The sequence below is a fragment of the Colias eurytheme genome, chromosome 24 (assembly GCF_061535395.1).
Source record: "Colias eurytheme isolate Ceu_HAF_F1 chromosome 24, ilColEury1 Martin Lab GWU primary, whole genome shotgun sequence".
Classification (NCBI taxonomy): Eukaryota; Metazoa; Arthropoda; class Insecta; order Lepidoptera; family Pieridae; genus Colias; species Colias eurytheme.
In genome coordinates, this window is record NC_143003.1 from 7,777,934 (window position 1) to 7,793,869 (window position 15,936).

Consider the following 15,936-nt stretch of genomic DNA (forward strand, 5'->3'; position numbering starts at 1 on the left):
AACAATTACTAATTATGTGTATTTTCGCTGAATCATACAATATCTAACTACCTATATAAACCAAAACGAATTTTATGCGCTTTATGTAGTCAGATTAATAGTATAAATATCAATAAAGTATAAATAAATATTATTGCCTTTTTAAATGTTTTTTTTCGGCGTATTTTCTCGCCAATCTTACAATTTCTGCACAATTAAACCAAACGATAATCAATAGACGTATTGTGTCGTATGGTTTAAAACCGCTTCACATTACATCTTACCCTTAGTTCACACAAACTTATGTTCAATTTTGTTTAAGAATTTCGAGGGTGAGATACTGGGGAAGTAAAATTATAACAGCGGCGAAACGACAATTATTTTCCGCTTACGTTCATAGTAATTATTAAGCTTAGTTATTAAGTAAGTAAGTCTCTTGTAAGTATATATATTTCAGCAGGTAATTTCAATTGTAAAATAATTATACCTGTTAATATACAACTCATCTATGATACAGCTTAACCGATTTTGACGGAATTTGCACTGGCTCGTAGCTAAACTTCCCTTGAAAAGGGATTAGCGGAAAAATTCACGTTTCAATTCAAGCAATTATTTTTAATAGCATCAAAACACGTGCATCCGTGGAAGCGTAAAGCGTGAACATACACAATAAATAAGTACATATATCTAATACGGAAAGATTTCCACTACAGAGATCGTGCTCATATCACATCGTTTGCAATTCGATTTTAAATTCCCCTACAAATAAATTGTTACTATCGTTGCGTACTTTGCATTTGAAACTGTATACCTAAATTCATAAGCGTTGATAGCATTTTGCGCCGCATTGTGTGCGCTCACGTATTCCACGCAGCTTTAAGTGAATACTTGAATTCTAAGTAAATAGGTTCAATGTTACTTAGAATGTTTCCCTTTGAACATGTTTAAAGTTAGTTCTTTGAGACGCTGTTTGAATTATAGTTCTTTGATATGAATATATCAGTTTTAATTTGTTTCGTGTTAGTAAGTAATGAAAGTATGAAAAGTTATTCCATTATTTCGTGGAAAATTAGCACAGTATAAAAAATCATGTGCGATTTTTCAATATTTAAGCACATATTTTATGTATAACCTATGGTGATCATTCAATTTATAGATATAGGTAACCACAAAGCTTGCTTTGTAAATCATGAACCATAATTTATTTGTTATTTAATATCTTTATTAGTTAAAGTTATACCCGCTTATATTTAAAATTATGTATAACACGTTAAATCAACCTTTACTTATTTTACCTGCATATACAACGCAATATGTTATGGAAGAGATCAAAAGAACGTAATACAACGCCGTAAAAATGTCATTATGTCGTGCCTGCAAATTGTCACTTTGTCACTCACAAAATACAATAAAAAGTGACATGAATATGACGTCATATAAAATGTCAAGAGACTCTCAATCTGTGCTGAAAATTTAAAAATGAAATATTCAATGTACAGAACTTTCATTTTCTGCGATAAATTAAGTTATAGTCTTTCCCAATCAGTACAATTTAAACATTTTACCAAAACTACATCTACTTTACTAAATATACATCAAAACAGCGTGACTAATAACTAACACAATTTCTCTTAAATACAGTCAAGCCGTTCCTTAGCTCCCTGTAACCCGAGACCCATCAGGGCGCGTTCCCACTATGTCGTAACGACTAATTTATCGTTCGACGACTGTCGTCTTTACCTGTTCCCATTATAACGATTGTTTGTCGTCAACATTTTTTATCGTTTAGCGACTGTCGTATCTAGCTGTTCCCATTGGATCGCGACGACATTTTATCGTTTCCTGGCAGTCGCTTTGTCGTTTACCCATCATCAGCAAGCTACAAATCTAGTCGCCTCTGCGTTCGCTTGGTGATTACTAGTGCGTTTACTCTCCTGAGTTCAATGGACGTCATAGAGATGCCGTCCACGATTTTTTATCGTTTTACGACTGTCGTGCTTGCCGTTCCCACTGTCACGACAAAGTGTCGTCACTGCAAAAACTGTCGTAGACGACAGTAAATTGTGTCGTTCTAAATGTGAACACCTCCATTTAAACATATAAGCCACGACACTTAAAACTACACGATTATCTGTCGTCACGACACGGTGGGAACGCGCCCTCACAGTAACGCGACGCATGCAACAAAACAAAATTACCTTGTTACCAAATATGACTTTACCTAACAATTTCACATCAGTAATTACACGCTACACCTAGCACAACTGCTTCGACATTACAAAGAATCCACCCGCCCAACGATAACGACCCTTACTCACCTGTAATAAGACCTAAATTGCCGTATCACGCACTCGCAGGACCTTTTTGTATAGAAATGAATGAGTTTGTAAGGGATGTTCAGATGCAACTTTCTACCTCGAATAGTCGATGTATGGTCTATTGTGCGCTCATGCGATTTTGGACTTCGCGCTTTTGTGTTACGGTTTATTTTCGCATGCACTTTTTTGTAGTTAGGACGTATAGTATCGGATGTCACAATGCCTTAAGGGTCCATCTCTATTGAACTCTGTTTGGCATATCCGCCCCTTTTTTTAAAGCACCAGATGTATAAAGGAGCTTTTGTGAGTGCAATGTGAACGAATGCCCAATTATATTGTTAATTTTTAATATATTACAGCGGGACATCTCAAATATTTCGCGGAATGTCGCTCGTGAATTTTAAGCCTGTAATTTATATAATTTGCACGCAAATATAAAACTGCTTATTATTATGTGAAGAATTACTCGATTGAAAAGTTTTTACTTAATATGTTTTAAAGAGAAATTGCAAAACTTTTTTTTAGTAGCAAGAAAATCATCTTAAGTTTTTTTCTAGAAAATACTAATCACTTCTACGAAGGATTTTCCATTTAATTTAACCAGATTACAATTTATTAAAAAGTTTGAATAGTTTTATTGCTCTATTGTTATTTTTAAATTGGAGATTTTCTGAAGACGCAGATTAAGATTTTATTATCCTTATTTTTAGATTATTAAAAGAAAAAACACTTTTACAAATTACCAAGTCAACGTAAATACAATAAAAATAAAACAATAATCACCAGATTTATCTATTTCTGGCAGTTTACAAAAATATTCGCCATTAAAAATCAGGTTAAGAAATATTTTATTTAATCCTGTTCAATTCATTCATCCCCTGTGAAATTCCATCAAAAAAGTTTGAGCATTTCTGCTCATTGAAATTTAACACGGCATTAAATAATAAGCAATTATTCACAATTGGCATTCAGAACGGAACATATCAAGTTACAGAGGTGTGACCGTGCAGACTGAAGAAAAAAGCTAATAAACTAAAGAACCCCTTTATTTGGCTAATAGATATTCAAAAGCATTTTAACGCCTCAAAAAATACGTATTTTTTGTATTTGTTTCCTTTGGAAATCTAAAAAGGGGCAACTTTTTATAGTAACCAATAAGAATGCGATATCTCAATGGTAATTATCATCTTTAAGTCATTACTGTTGACACTGTAAATTTTTAAAGTATTTGCAGTTCATCTGTTGCGTTTAAAGTCTATGGTTTAAAGTATTCTACTATAGTAGAGCCATTTTAATAGGCAACATTTGACAGTTCAACAAAATTCAACAACGTAACCTAGTAACGACAACATAGAATAACATGATATTTCGGTTTGTTAGAACTGCACATTTGCTTAACTTTTTTCAATTACGATTACATATTTATAATAATAATGACCGATACAAGTAATTTTAAGATTTCATTTTACTGATAAACCATTCTAAACATAATAAACAATTTCTGAATTAAAGAAATGACGTCGCTACAATTTTGTGTCAATAACCTTTTTTCTTTTTAAATGGGTACCAGAGACGTTACTCTAAAAATCGAAATCTGACATCTAGTATCGAATGCATTGATTACTTGTGAATAAAAACCATCATAAATTAATAATGTGTTTCAAGTTCGATTGACAAATGTTTTAAGTTCGTATCGATTAATTCACTTTAATCGATGTTTTTAAGCAGGTTACCTCTCTTCGAAGATAAAATTGATAGACGGCAAATGTTGCCTATCAAATTGGCTCGGCTATAATAAAGTTATATATAGTTCTACTATTACTAGATACTTAAACTATGAATACAATCTGAATACATATATTATGTACCTACATAGCTTGAATAGGATGAAATATAAGAATTGTTATTTGTATCAGTTATGGCTATCCAATGAAAACGTAAACGCAAGCAAAGCCGCGAAAGATGGCTAGTGTTTTATATAATAAGAATGTCTTATTCGTGTTTCTAATAAGTATTTCGTTTCCCATATCACTTACCCCATCAATGGGATTTAATTATTCCAATATTATAGTTGGAGCGAATTTTCAAAGGTACTATGTACTAAATATTATATTATGCTTTCAGCAAAAATGTTAAGTTTATGAATTATTATTGAGGCTTAATAGGCTATTATTGTGTTACAACGTGTTTATTTTTATATTTTTATGAGATATGTTCGTTTTTCTTAATTTATAAAAGAACTCTGTCGAATTAGGTTAACCTGTAATGATAGTTAGTTCTATGTGTAAATAAATAAATAGATAAATATCTCTCCCATTTTACACTAACTTAATTAACACAATTAAAACATATTTTTACCCAAAAAAACGATTTATCCATTAAATATTAAATACCTCGATAAAGCTCGGTAATAAAGTAATTTAAATGTAAATATTTAAAATTTCATTAAACACTCGATTTTAATGCAATTAATATTAAAATTGCACTGAAAATTTTCCAATATCGAGTTGTTTTTACGCGTTGTCGCTGCAAACTGCGATGTTTATAACTTTATTAAATTCTTATCATATTAGTCATAGGTTTTTTGGATTTTTTATTTGTTTGTCACTTTAATCTTTAAATAGTACTTGGATTAAATTGAAGAAGTTTCTACTTGTTAATGTGGAAATTAAGCCCTGCAGCTTTTTTAGTAGGTATGTTTGGGTATAGCATTGTAACTATGTCAATAAAATACCTATTTTTTATAGCAATTTTGAGAGTTTTCCATACATCGAGTCCCAACATTTAATTGTATATCTATATTCTATACTATAACAAAATATTATAAAGCTGAAGAGTTTGTTTGTTTGAACACGTTAATCTCAGGAACTACTGGTCCGATTTGAAAAATTCTTTCGGTGTTAGATAGCCCATTTTTCGAGGAAGGCTATAGGCTATATATTCATTACGCTGAGACCAACAGGAGCCGAGCACTGCGGGTAAAACCGCAGGGCACAGATAGTAACTTATAATAATAACATCTTTAGATTTCAATTGTTCCCACAAACGTACACTTAACAAAGCCGCAGTAAATCAGGCTTGTCGCGATCAGGAGTCGAAGTGGCGAAGCGAATTGTTTATTAATTAAGATATTAGTTGATAGTCAACTAGAATATAGTATGACGTCATCAATTATTCATGTCGGCCTTTAATTAAGGCTAATTAATTCAATTTATTGAACCCTTACGCATGAGTGGTGCTTTGGGTCGGGCCTGGGTTGTGTTACACGTCTGTCTGTATGTATATTGTATACAGGGTGTCCCACTATTGGTATACTAAGCGCGAAGGGACTTGTAGTTTTGCATACACTGATCACGTAAAAAATATATAAACAACAAAATTACGTCAAAATTTTTTTGATAATTTTTTCCTGAAAATCCATATTTTCTTCTCTAGCTTCGCGCAGCCGTCATATACCGCTTCTCTAATGTGAGCATTTTGTCTATGAAAACATAATCTTAAATGATAGCTCACGTGCTAGTGGCAAAAATGGGCGGGTTGCTTGTTATGGGTGTACATATAGAGTTTTAAGAATTCATCTATTTGAAAAAAAAATGAGTCTGGAATTTTTTAAGTATTTTTTACGTACTCAGCGTAGCCAAAACTATAACCTCCTTTGAGCTTAGTATACCAACAGTGGGACACCCTGTATATTATATGTATATGTATGTATGCAGCACCTTGATGAAGTTCAACACTTATTGAGTTCTCCTGTAACTGTTTGTTGAATAATGGTTAAATGATGAAGAATATAGTGATGATAAAATATAAGGAATTTCCATTTAGAAATTAAAGACTTTTTAACGGATTTTAAACGCGATTTATTCATTACTAGATTTCCGCCCGCGGCTTCGCCCGCGTTTGCAAAGGAAAACCCGCATAGTTCCCGTTTCCGTGGGATTTCCGGGATAAAAACTATCCTATGTGTTAATCCAAGTTACCCTCTATATGTGTGCTAAATTTCATTGTATTCGGTTCAGTAGTTTTTACGTGAAAGAGTAACAAACATTCATACATCCATACATCCTTACAAACTTTCGCCTTTATAATATACTAGATTTCCGCCCGCGGCTTCGCCCGCGTTTTCTAAGGAAAACCCGCATAGTTCCCGTTCCCGTGGGATTTCCGGGATAAAACCTATCCTATGTGTTAATCCAAGTTACCCTCTATATGTGTGCTAAATTTCATTGTAATCGGTTTAGTAGTTTTTACGTTAAAGAGTAACAAACATCCATACATCCATACATCCTTACAAACTTTCACCTTTATAATATATATTAGATATTAGATATTATTTTCCCGACGTTTCGAACACTTTACAGCGAGCGTGCGGTCACGGGGAGACTAATTTTAAATGTATAATACTCGCGTAAAATCAAACACTAGAAAATACTAAGGTTTTCCATATAAGCTAACAATTTTAAAGTAGTAAAAGAATTTTATGTAACTGTTTTTTTAAATAAATGTAAACATTTATTTCATTTTATCTAATTGGAAAAGCAAATTAAACATGATAACCACCTCTTAACGTTTCTTTGACGTTTATTTGATTCAATAAATAAGTTAATTGTTATTTTATACTAATGTGATATAATATTTATACTAGGTGTATAATACCTAAATAAATAAAACCTAAAATTATTATAGGCCGTGACAATTTTTTTTTCCAATTTTTTCCAATAAAATAGTCACGTCAATCCGAGTGTAGTCACCCAAAAAAGCTTTTATAAGACAGAAATTTCACGGCGAAAAGTGTGTACGGTATCGAAAACCTAGTTACTGGATGAAAGGAGAGCTTTTGGAAGCTTTTAATCTGAAAGCTATCGAGTTACGCGCCTGCGAGCTTTTTGTCAATTGCTCTTTGACCTAAATAGTTGGGGGATGGGTAATTGTTTAAATTCTAACCAATTTCACGATTTTACATTATTTTAAAGTGTCTGTAAGAAAATGGTATTTGATATTTTATAGCATTCAAATGCTTCATAAATGATTTTTAATTCCTTAGATATATAAAACTGAAAGAGTAGAATAAATTCGATTGCTCTGGCGGGGTCACAGGTGGCCGAGCGGTCAGACGTCGCCCCGGCGAAAGACGCGGGTTCGAATCCCGAAAAAAAAATTCCCGAGAAAAATTCTCAAGAAATGTAAGAAATCTTTAGGTATGTGACTTTAAAACTATAACATAGATTTGAAGAAATCTTTATTGGGTTTAGTAGTAAAATAATGGATTCCTGGAAACACTCGCGATTTCTCTTACACGAAGAAAATGTGAAATGCGAAGAATTTTCTCTAACTTAGTTCCTATATTTTATTACTAGCTGCTCCGCGCGGTTTCACCCCCGTGGCTCCACTCCTGTTGGTCGTAGCGTGATGATATATAGCCGATAACCTTCCTCGATAAATGGGCTATCTAACACCGAAAGAATTTTTTAAATCGGACCAGTAGTTCCCGAGATTAGCGCGTTCAAACAAACAAACTCTTCAGCTTTATAATATTATATAATATTAGTACATATATCTAGTGACAAACTAAATGCGATAAATACCTGTATTTAGTTTCATTATTTTCCGTTCAAACTTTATTGGGATATTAGTATTATAAAAGTGATTAATAGTCATTAATTTTAATAGATAGCATTATAATATTATACTAACTCTTACAATGTGTAACTACTAATCCTGTCATTGTTTGTTTGTCAGAATATCATCTAAAATTGCTAAACCCAAATCGATAAGGACTATAATCCTTATCTCATATAATAAAAAAATAATATAGAGTCGTCAGTTTGACATAAAAACTATCTTTATAACCAACGCGAACGTTCCCTTTTACAACCAAACAACTGTATTGAAAAGAGATAAAATCAAAACTTGTTGACGATTATACCTACTATAGTTTCTTTAAGGGTTCCGCAGTGAAGCGGATAATATATTTCTTTATTTTTTATACATCGATGTTTTTTAAGGTGGTTATACTATATAATTTTTACATTTGAAATTTAAGTGTGTACGGGCTCAAATTAGTGTCATAATTTAAATACAAAAACCTTAGCTTGTAAATTTCCTTATTAATCTAATCTATACATCTATACAAATATTATAAAGAGGAAAGGTTTGATTTTTTGTTTGTTTGTTTGTTTGTATGAATTGAATAGGCTCCGAAACTACTTGGCAGATTTGAAAAATTCTTTCACTGTTGGAAAGCTACATCATTTCTGAGTGACATAGGCTAGGTTTTATCCCGGAAATCCCACGGGAACGGGAACTATGCGGGTTTTTTTTTTGAAAACGCGGGCGAAGCCGCAGGCGGAAAGCTAGTATTCTAATATATATATTATAAAGGCGAAAGTTTGTAAGGATGTATGGATGTTTGTTACTCTTTCACATAAAAACTACTGAACCGATTACAATGAAGTTTAGCACACATATAGAGGGTAACTTGGATTAACACATAGGATAGTTTTTTTCCCGGAAATCCCACGGGAACGGGAACTATGCGGGTTTTCCTTTGCAAACGCGGGCGAAGCCGCGGGCGGATATCTAGTTTATTGATATGTATTAAAATTTAAATTGCCAACTCTCTATTAGAAACCACAGTCTTACATAAATGCCACTTTTATATGTAACATAGTTTGTTAATCACCAACGATCAGTTACTGTCAACTAAAACAATGATGGAGATGCTAATTTCATCGATTAATTAAACATGTGTTTGATAAATTTGGAAATTTAAACTGTATCTCTATAGCGGCGTAAAAATCTGATAAAATATGATGGATTATAACAACGTAATTCTGTTTTGAATAATTTTATATGAAGGTAATTGTTTTCTTCGTTTATTTTGTAAGATTATTCATATTATTTGCTGTATATTTAATTAATAACTGTATTATTATAATTGCTTAGTTTTAGTATATTATGTTGAGTTTACTTTTGAAGTATTTTGCGATAGTGATATTTTCTTGATTTCAATTATTTTTAATGCAAGAAGAATTATCTTCATATAAAATCCAATTCTGTTAATGTATGATTCGATATTCAGTGCTTCGTGTGCTTTCATTACAATAATTTAAATGATAATAGATTAGATTAGAATTGTGTTATTACGAAAATAGCTAGACTAGTAAAGTACCTAACATAGGTGTTTGGATAATTTATCTAATAAATGTTATGTGCATATACATAATAAATAATAATGTTACAATATTTCAATAATACACAGATTTTATATTATTCGTGTTATAATTTTCATACTGTTATTATGTAAGTATTTATTAAATAGCGACACCGTTATATTACATAATATTAATTAATATATGTACTTTACAAACACAGATAACTGCTGATTTATTATTTTACTATAAAAATTACCTATTATGTAGCTAATATCCAATCGAGCGTAGCAAATTAATAATCTCAAATGACCAACAATTTTAAAATAACACTTTCGTAGCACAGAATCATTTACTAGAATATTCATTCATTAATTAAAACAATTGCCTACCAGCTACTTACGCCAGCAATTCATCGCGCCGTTCAAGTAACCCACAACAATGAAAACAAAATTGAAATAGTGCCGAATCAAACGAATCGACATTCATTAGCTACGCTTTGAAAATCAAGCGGCGAGTTTTGTACAGCGAAGCGGGCGAAGCGGGGCGGGAGAAAGCGAAGCGGGAGCGGGAGTCATCTCATTAACGCTCAAACAATACTCAATCCGGCGAGAATCCAGTCGCCGGCCGAAATCGCATTTCGTCTCTTGACAGACGTTGTGCTTCGTTTGGTGGGCTGGCGCTAGTAACTAATATCAAAAACAATAGCTTTATAGGTAGGTATACAACGTAGCCTCTATGCTGAATAAATGTGTTATATTTTACTGGTAAATATATGATTAAGTCATCCAATACTAATATAACCCATAACTGTTGCCTCACCACCACATCAACTTGTGTAAAATACCTATGTGTTATTTATTAACATAATTTAAAACTTCAATAAGAAAACAGAGAACTTGAAAAAAAAATCAAAATATTACGTAGGCCATTTTCTGTATCGGTTTACGAATATGTTATGTGTAAACATTAAAACTGATACATAAATAAACATGTAGTATCAAAACAAACTATCCCAAACGTAATATAACACAGCCAAAACTGTACTATAAACGTAGCCAGTACGTAGCGCCAGTGACTAATCGACATCAAGTCATGACGAGGCATCGGGTCGTGATTGGACGCAGACGAAATCCTTTTAACTGACTCACTTCAACACGACGCAACACTAAATAAACAGAACTAGTCGAGAATTCCAAATTCGAATTCGAATTTCGAACCCAAATGTTCTTTATTCAAATAAAGAATCCATTTTAATTCTGTTACGTTCTCTATTTCTATTGGTGGATTATTGTATGGTTCTAATTTCGGAATTTAAATTTAAATTTCAGATGCGATAGCGTGCGTTGGACGTTTTAAAATTGTTTTCGCGTAAGTTATTTTTAATTGAATCTGTTCTTTCACATATTAGACAATAGTGAGATGCAGAGATGTTCAATTTCTGTTTTATTGGCTTAAGTTATATTATCACTATGTGCGAATCCTGTTTCAGACAGGATTTTTACTTTTTACACGCTTTTATTAGCTATTTATATGAAGCTATTTAGTTTGTATAATATGTATAATGTACATGATCCTTTATTATTTGAACCAACATACACATTTAATTCAAACTTTGTAGTTTGTATACTTATCGTAATGTGTTTTTTTATTTTTTAACTATATTTATTATTTATATAAAATATGATGGCGCTTCAACCACTGAGCCTATGGGCAGTCAATCATATTTCACCGTAGTTATTTGACCGCAAGAATCGAACCGCTAGCCTCCAATATCGAAGTATTGTTCCATCTACAATACTGTTATGTTATTTTATTATTTTGTAATTTAAACATCTTTGTCTATCAGAATATATTTCTTATAATATTATTATTTTAAGACATCATTTTCATATTTTATCATAATATGAAAATAAATAGTAGGTAATTTATATGATAAATTTTCAAATATACATGTATTCCTTACATTATAATGGTTTTTGTATTCCCGAAGGGAAAATACTACTGAATTTTTTCAACTTTTTGTGAAGCGAATATACGCAGTTTGATTTGTTGACTTTTTTTATTCATATTGTAAAACTATGTTTTTCGCAACTCTTTGTTTTACAATGAATGTGTTCTGTAACAGTACAGATATTATATAGAATAAGTTTTTTATTACTGACGTAATGTTACAAGCTTTTATTATTATTTTTATCAATATACTAGCTGTGCCCTGCGGTTTCACCCGCATTGCTCCGCTCCTTTTGGTCTTAGGGTGATGATATATAGCCTTTAATCTTCCTCGATAAATGGACTATCTAACACCGAAAGAAATAAACAAATCGGACCAGTAGTTCCTGAGATTAGCGCGTTGAAACAAACAAACTCTGCAGCTCTGTACTAATATTATAATATGAGTATAGTTTGGCAATTTTCATATTTAGTTTCGAAGAACTGAAATCTTATCAACATTGAAAACACACTTCAAAACACATACATAAATGTTTTATTTATTTATTTATTTATTTATTTATTTATTTACTCTTTATTGTACAAAAAATTACAATGAAAGTACATAAAACAAAACAATTTAAAATGTACAAACGGCGGCCTTATGGCTCAAAGCCATCTCTGCCAGGCAACCTTCAGGCAAAGGACAAATTATAACTTAAGGTAGCCAATTAGCAATAATAACGTTTTAATGAAATCAAACCACAAAAACCTTTCAATCTAACCAATAACTAAAAAGTTTCAGCTATAAATAAAAACTCTATCTAATAAGCTGCATATAAATCAATTTGCCACAAAATCGCCATAACAAATTGCCCCCGAATTGCGTCGATGCATGTCCCCTGCCCCTGCCCCAAACCCCTTTATTCTAATCCAGGGGTAACCCATTGTGAGCGGACCCTAAATCAACTGTGTTGTTTATTTTTCATTACAACATGTGGTAACTTGCATTTATGGATTTTGTTTTGAAGGCCAGATGTGGTTGTTAAGTTTGGAAATTGCAAGGTATAGTATAAATAATATATACCCTTCATGTTAACACATAATATTATATGCATAGATTTTTAAATAATTAAATCATAATTGAAGAAGAAAGAAGAGTTTTTTATTGCCATTTGATTGTGCGTCTGTAACGATATTTTCTTTTGCTTTAAGTGTGGCTTTAATTATATCAATAATTACCTAGTTATCTAAATATAAAATACCTCTACGAAAGTTTTATGTTTTACTCTGCACTCCTTAGCTGCACTCTATATCAAATACAGTGAAAAAAAAAGAGTTCTTAATTCTTATAAAACTTAGTTATTAAATTAACTCACTCTCAAAAGATACACTTCTAATATAAATAGTTATTAAAATAATACGTTTTCTAAATGCCACACTTCTAATATAAATAATTATTAAAATAATTACGTTGTCTAAATGTCACTAATAATATGCATCTCACGTATATTCGTATAAACTATTATATTATTAATTAAAAGTCACACAGCTAAGTATTTAATTAAAACTCCACATATCAAACTTGCTTGATTAAGTTGAATACCAGCTAAGTTCTGAGCTAAGTTAGAATACATCTAGTTCCGTTTAACTTTTTAGAATTTCTAAATTATAAACTTCCTGTTTTATAAACATAAACAATTAAATTATATTAAAATATTATTAATTCGTCAAGAACGAAAATATAATCAATATTTTTTTGTATTCATAGCCATATTAATCTAAAAATAACATAACATGACTATAAAGTTGAAAGAGTGTTTATAAACAAGGTAATATTTTATTCATAAACAAGCTAATTCATCTAAGAAGTATTGCATAAGCCACGATTACTATTCGTCAACAAGTAGGCAATAAAATATTCAACACAACTCAATCCGAGTCTAATGCATTCTGTTTATAACAGAAATACGGAAAACCTATTAAATCTAGGACTCGTAAAAACCAATACAATTTCTATACTAGATGGATGATGCGGCTTCACTCGCGTTGTCAGTAAAAAATAGGTGTTAATTCGGACATTAATCTTTCCTTGTAAATCCATGTGTTTTGCGTAAAAGAGGAACATACATATTATCTTCTCAAACTTTCACGTTAATGAAATTAGTAGGATTTTCTTCTTATTATTATGATATGACAACGATTAAATATGGCGTGTTTGTATCTTTAAAGACATGCAATTACTATGTAATTCATTTAACAGTACCTAAATATGTTAAAACGTGCAAAATGATCACCCAATACAATAATTTATTCATAGACTGCCACGTCAATTTGCTCACATTCATCTAAAATTGCCTTTAAAAGCATTTTTTCGACTCAAATTAACATTCAGCACCAACCTGCGCTGAAAATTAGTTTCCGCTCCAGTCATGTCATGCGACACAAAATGGCCGACCGATCGAATTACAAATTATTATGAGCGGTGCGTATGATACTTTATTATGCAATCAATTTAGTAAAAAAAGCTCATTTGCCCTCGTCAGTACAAAAATAGGGGAACGAACACGTGTGTAATAATAATTTCAAATGAGAGTGGTTTTATCAGCTCTATATAGATCGATTATTAGTTTTTCGAATGAATAGATTAGGGTCTTTTAGTTTTAGATTACACACTTGATGTACGATTATGAGCGTAATATGAATTTTTATTGAGATATTCCTTTTCATATTTAACCCTAGAAACATAACCTTCGTCCATCTGATGAATACGCGGTACTAAATACGCCATCTCTTTCTAACGCGTGCGCGTATAAACTTGCCTGTTCTTGTCAACTTAGTGTGCACCGCGCTGTTGCAGGCGACACCGGTGTTCAGCGCGTAAGTATTTTGTTTTTTGATTTATTGAGCATCTGTTCATCGTTTCGATGAATGGTTATGGTTTGTGTTAGTTTTGGTGACGGTTTGAAATATTTGCTTGCAGATTTTTGACATGGAGTCTCGACGTGCACTGAGTGATGACACAATTGCGCGATTATTGTTGGAAGAGGATGACACCAACTCGCTGCCGGCTTCTTCGGATGGTGAAAATGAAGACTTTATGGAGGTGGACGACGTGGAAAGCGATCAGCAATATGAACCCTCTGACCAAGAGGACAGTCAGCAAATCCGTCACGGTTCATCACCATCTCACTCACGGGACCACGAGACCGAGTCTCAATCACCTCCTGATTTATTGGAAGAGACTTCAGGTACTTCTTCATGTATTTTGACCTTACCACAAAGTTCCATTCGTAGTCGCAATCGTCACGTTTGGGCCACAAGTAAAGGTCGTACATCAGGAAGGACAACTGCGATAAATATCGTCCATGTAGCAAGAGGGCCATCTCGTGGTGTAAGAGGAATGGTAGATCCTTTATTATTATTTGATCAGTTCATGACCGATCAGATATTTGAAGAAATATTGAAATGGACCAACTCTGAAATCGCTATAAAAGACAAACGTATGAACAAGTCACATCTACTTTCAAAGATGCTTGCAAAGAGGAGCTTAGAGCACTTGTAGGTTTTTAGTGCTAACAGCAGCTCTGAAAGACAACCACCTCTCCCTTGAAGAACTGTTTAACCCTGAGTATTCTGGTACTAGGTACGTGTCATGTATGAGCAAAGAAAGGTGTGACTTCCTTTTACGTTGCCTTCGTTTTGATGACAAAACATTTAGCTTTTGTATTTTTTAAGTGTAGAGTTATGCCCTAAGTTTATTTTGGCCAAAGAAAAAAAAGCTATATTTTGTTATTTTTTTTTTAATTTTAATTTTTACGTACCTTATCAACTACGATCTCCTTAAAACTAGTGCCTTACGTTATTATAATAAAAGTAAATAAAGATTTCCTTTTTTCTTAATTATTATGTTTTAATTATAAATAAGACCCTTATCCCGAAAAAATTATGTAGTAAACAGTTTTAAATTATAACGTTTTAAGTAAAAATTTCATACTTTAAAAAATGTTCATCAATATGATGAATGGTTATGTTTAAAGGGAGCATTAAGAAGGTTATGTCTCTAGGGTTAAGGTTCAATGATTCATTGAAATTTAATCGTAGGTATTTAGACAAAGATTTGAGCTTTCTTTTGCAATTCTGTGGTTAAAATTGTAACTGTATAAAATTATTTATATAATCTGCAAAAATATTAAATCAAAATGTACCTACATATTTATCTTACAAATAAAAAGTTATTTTAGTTATCCGTAGAAAAAACACGTCAATATTATTATAAATAAGATAATATATTAAGAAACCGAATCTTAATTCGTTCCAAACCAAAGCAAATATCACGAAAATACACAGATACAAAAAGAAAATATTTTAAGTGCGTAAAAAGATCAAAGAAATATTTATAGCGAGGACCTAACCTAAACATAAAAGTAAAGAATATCTAGAAAATTGTCTGTCACGGCCCCTCGATATAACAGGTCGTAACCGACGGAAAATATATGAAAAAATCGTCGCAACTCTGAGAAGCAATAACTGTGCGATGGGCCCCGGGACGATCC

The 15,936-nt window shown here is 32.0% G+C and overlaps 1 protein-coding gene and 1 pseudogene across 2 annotated transcripts in view; one reads left to right on the forward strand and one right to left on the reverse strand.

The window, feature by feature from the left end:
• LOC149898051 (uncharacterized) overlaps nucleotides 1–15,936 on the reverse strand; it is a 370,187-nt gene that overhangs the window by 125,088 nt on the left and 229,163 nt on the right. The gene's annotated exons all lie outside the window — the stretch shown is intronic.
• Nucleotides 14,133–15,278, forward strand: LOC149898053 (uncharacterized; annotated as a pseudogene). Its single transcript, XR_016458128.1, has 2 exons — nucleotides 14,133–14,260; nucleotides 14,364–15,278. The product of XR_016458128.1 is annotated as an uncharacterized LOC149898053 (transcript).